Genomic DNA, 4,425 nt, shown 5'->3' on the forward strand with positions numbered 1-4,425 from the left:
CTTTAAAAGGGGGAAACAGTGATAAAATTTACTGAAATGGGAATATAACCAAAATATTAATTTAACTACAAGTAAGTTTTACTTAAATCAGGATTGTCCAACAAAAATAATTTTGTCAGTCATTCATGATCTGATTTCTGGTGTATCACATCAATTAAATTATGGTGCACATAAAAAAGCCAGGAGACATTTCTGTTTGGTAATAAATAAGGCAGTAGCTACTCCTCATTAGTGACTTTTTTGGGGTAAGCTGTTAGGTCTGCCCTTTCTCCCTTCTTCTTAATGCCAGCGAAGATCATTTTTGTTCCAGGGATGTACTTTTTGGGATTCTCCAAATACTCCATCAGTGTATCCTGTCCCCAGGTGCTGCCTTTGTTCTTGTTGGCATCTGTATAAGAGAATCCAGCAGCCTGACTTGTCTTCCGCCCAAACAGTCCATGGAGATTTGGCCCAGTCTTGTGCTTGCCTCCCTTTTCCACCGTGTGGCACTGGGCACACTTCTGAACAAAAATCTTATTGCCTTTCTCAACATCACCCATTTTAATTCAGCTAGCAGGGTAGGATGTGTCGCGTAGATGCCCTTTTTTTCCAGGACTCTCCTGCCCGGCTCTTACGACAGGCCTCGGATGTTCGACTTCGAGGCAGTGCCCGGAGGGGCTGACCCTGATTTCATTTCTTTGCATGCGGATATCCAGTTGGTCCAGCACCATTTGTTAAAGAGTCTTATATTTCCTCCATTGACTGGTCATGACATCTTTTTAGAAAAATTAATTGACTATACATATATGGGTTTATTACTCTCAATTCTATATTAATTGACTATACATAGATGGGCATTACTCTCAAGTCTATTTTGTTGGTCTATACCTAGAGTTAAGCCACTACCAACTATTTTGATTATTAGCTTTATAATAAGTTTGTTGTTGTTTTGGTACCGGGGATTGAACAGGGGCACCAGTCATTGAGCCACATCCCCAGCCCTAGTTTGTATTTTATTTAGAGTCAGGGTCTCACTGAGTTGCTCAGCACCTCGCTTTTGCTGAGGATGGCTTTGAACCCACGATTCTCCTGCTTCAGGCTTCCGAGCCACTGGGATTTCAGGCGTGTGCCACCGTGCCCGCTTGTAATAAATTTCAAAGTCAGGAAATGTGAGTCCTTCAGATTTGCTCTGTGGTTATGTTTTGGCTACGTGGGGCTTCTTAAAATTTCATAATAAGCTTTTCTGTGTTTGCAGAGAAGACCCTTGGAATTTTGATAAGGGTAACATTGAATTCATAGGTCACCGTGAGTCATATTGCCACTTAATAATATTAAATATTCCAACCCATGAACATGGATTTTCCATTTCTTCAGTTTTTCTTCAATTTCTTTTAGCAATGTTTTATAGTTTTCAGTGTACAAATCCAAGTTAAACTTTAGTGTATATTCATGTCTCTTGATAGACTAGGATTCTTTATTGGAAATTCGATAAGCTTTTCTCTAATTTTGGCTATAATATTCTGAGTTTAAGGAGAGAAATACTCATTTTGATTTATTTTTTGATTTTTCAGATGTTCCACTTTAAAAAAAATGCTTCTATTTCTGACTGGAAGACTAGGTTTTTTTTTTAATTTTTTTATATCTTATTTATTAAATGCTAATATTTTCTCTCTCTCTCTTTCTCTTTCTTTCTGTTACAGGGGATTGAACCCAGAGTGCTTCACCACTGAGCAGCATCCCTAGACTTTTTTTTTTTTTTTTTACATTTTATTTAAAGACAGAGCCTCACTGAGTCGCTAAGGGCCTTGCTGAGTGCTGGCCTTGAACTTTCCATCCTCCTGCCTCAGCTTCCCAAGTGGTTAGGATTACAGGCATGCACCATGCTAATTATTTCTTAAATATCAGGTTCAGTTTACGCTGTTATTCTAAGTGGAACAAATTTTAACAAACTCTTACTAAGGATCTGCTTCACATTTAATTCCATTTACAAACTCAGCTCATCTGTAAACTTGTCATAGTAGTTTCCTTCTCCACTGTTCTAATTGCCTGGCCCGGGCAGGGCACAAGAGAAACTGCACCCTCCCTCCCCTCCCCGGTATCTCTGAGATAAAGGTCCTTCCAGCCTCTCTCCTCCAGGCTGCAGGATGGGCCTGGAGTAGCCTGCTTCAGCCTGCTCTTTGCAAGATCATTTCAAGTACACCATTTTCATTCTCTGCTAGTTTCTGTCATCTCAGTTGGTCTCTCACCCTCAACAGGCCAAGCCAGCTCTTAGCTCAGCGGGTAACAGTTAAAAGTTCAAAATGTGTAAAGATGTGCTACTTGTTTCCTTCGCTCACAACTTGTGCCACGTGACTAGACACTTAAGAAGCAAACTGTTGCCGGCAAGGGGGCGCAGTCCTGTAATCCCAGCGGCTCGGGAGGCTGAGGCAGGAGGACCTTGAGTTCAAGGTCGGCCTCAGCAACTTAGTGAGGCCCTAGTCAACTTAGCAAATCCCTGTCTCTAAATAAAAAAATAAAGGGCTGGGGATGTGACTCAGTGGTTAAGCTGAGTTCTATCCCTGGTACCCCTCCCCCATAAAAAAGCAAACAGTTGTGAGCAAGTAGGTACCAGACGGTTCTGTATGTAGTGGAGCCCAGGTCTTTGTCCTGTTAGGTGCTCCAGCCATCATCCATATCCATCTCCTTGGAGAAGGTGGATGTGACACCACCCCAGACCAGGCTAGTGCTCCTGAGACTGGCATTAGGCAAATAGCAACTGTCCAAACCATTGTTTAGACAGGAGACCTTTCAGGGCTTGGGCATCCAGCCACATCGCTAAGTGTGCAGCCTACAGGACTTGCTAGATTTCTCTACCCCGTTTATACAGGGTAGGGAGTGTTGCTCAAGTAAATTGATACGTCTTTGATGTGAACATTAGAGCCTTTTACTAAGAGTCATCATGCCAATTAATGTTAACTTCATTTTTTGACATTTGGTTTACCAATTAGCAAGCCTGAAGTGTTGTCTAGGTATGGATAGCCCAGGTGGTTCCTGCCTGTGGATTCTGCCTTCTAATATGATCCCAACCACCCCCATAGTCCATGACAGACACACCATCCATGATGAAGTATTTTAAAGTGATCATAGATTTTTTTTTTTTTTTTTGGTACTGCAGATTGAACTCAGGGGTGCTTAACCACTGAGCCACATCGCCAGCACCCTCACTTTTTTCCTTTTTAAATTTTTATTTAGAGATAAGTTCTTGCTGAGTTGCTAAGTGCCTTACTAAGTTGCTGAGGCTGTTTTTGAATTCACGATCCTCCTGCCTCAGCCTCCTGAGCCTCTGGGATTACAGGTGTGCGCCACAGCACCCGGCTGACCACAGATATTATAATAAGCATTCTGAAGAAGTTCTATAATGAGAATTAATTTTTTGTGTGGAGGTGTCCTCATTTTGCCTCCATATTGAAAGATATGGGTATTATCTGGGTATTAAAGTCCAGGTTGATGTATTTTTCTCTTTTTATCATTTTGCAGGTGTCTTATAGCTTCTGGTCTGCTGCTGAGAACCAGCCATCCCTATTCTCTTGTGGGTGACCTGATTCTAAGTTGCATTTAAACGTGTCCCTTGTCTTTGTTGCTGTCTGGAGACTGTCATGGTCACAGGTGAGACATAAAGTACAATAGTGTGGCCCAGAGTGAAAGCTTAGGTTGGTCTACAGGATTTCTGAATTAAGGTCAAGCAGAGAACTTACCATCAGACATTTCCAAGCACACAAGAAGCCAAGCTAGCCTGAGTAAGAGCTGGGAGAACGGCAAGAACAAGAACATGTGGACCCCAGGGACTGTAGGTACGGGAACTGATGGGTGATCTCAGTTTAGGGTTCTAGATGAAACTATGTTGTAAAGGGTTTGAGGAAATAAAAGACATCAACACCAAAACCATGGATGAGCATCAAGAGACGAGCAGCAACAAGCAGGTGGGTTTGGACAAAATAAGCAAATGAGACTTTAAAAGATAAAAACATACCAGTGGAACAGAATGGATTAAGCAGTAGATTAGAAATAACTACAGAGAGAATTGGTGAATTGAGAGTTGCATCTGAAGAAGTTTCTCCACAATAAAGCACAGAAAAACAAAGGCGTCCATAATGTGGAAGAAAATTTAAGAGATGTGGAGGCAACAGAAAGGTCTTTCTGTCTCTAAAAAGACCAGAGAGTGCCAAGGAGAAGAACTACTGGAGGAGTTAAGAGCAGTACATTTTTCAGAACTGAAGAAAAAGAGATGAGCCCCGGCGCCATGGCCCACGCCTGTAATCCCAGCGGCTGGGGAGGCTGAGGCAGGAGGATGGCAAATTCAAAGCCAGCCTCAGCAACTTAGAGGCTATCAGGTTAAGATGTAGGAGAGCAAAAATAAGAAAGACTTTTATTCTAGTATTAAAAAAACAGAATAAAAAACACATTTTA

The 4,425-nt window shown here is 41.8% G+C and overlaps 1 pseudogene; it reads right to left on the bottom strand.

Moving 5' to 3' along the window:
• Positions 1-218: 218 nt before the first annotated feature.
• LOC143398573 (cytochrome c, somatic pseudogene) lies at positions 219-539 on the bottom strand (annotated as a pseudogene).
• Positions 540-4,425: the final 3,886 nt, after the last annotated feature.

Source organism: Callospermophilus lateralis, chromosome 4, assembly GCF_048772815.1.
Source record: "Callospermophilus lateralis isolate mCalLat2 chromosome 4, mCalLat2.hap1, whole genome shotgun sequence".
In the NCBI taxonomy this organism is placed as follows: domain Eukaryota; kingdom Metazoa; phylum Chordata; class Mammalia; order Rodentia; family Sciuridae; genus Callospermophilus; species Callospermophilus lateralis.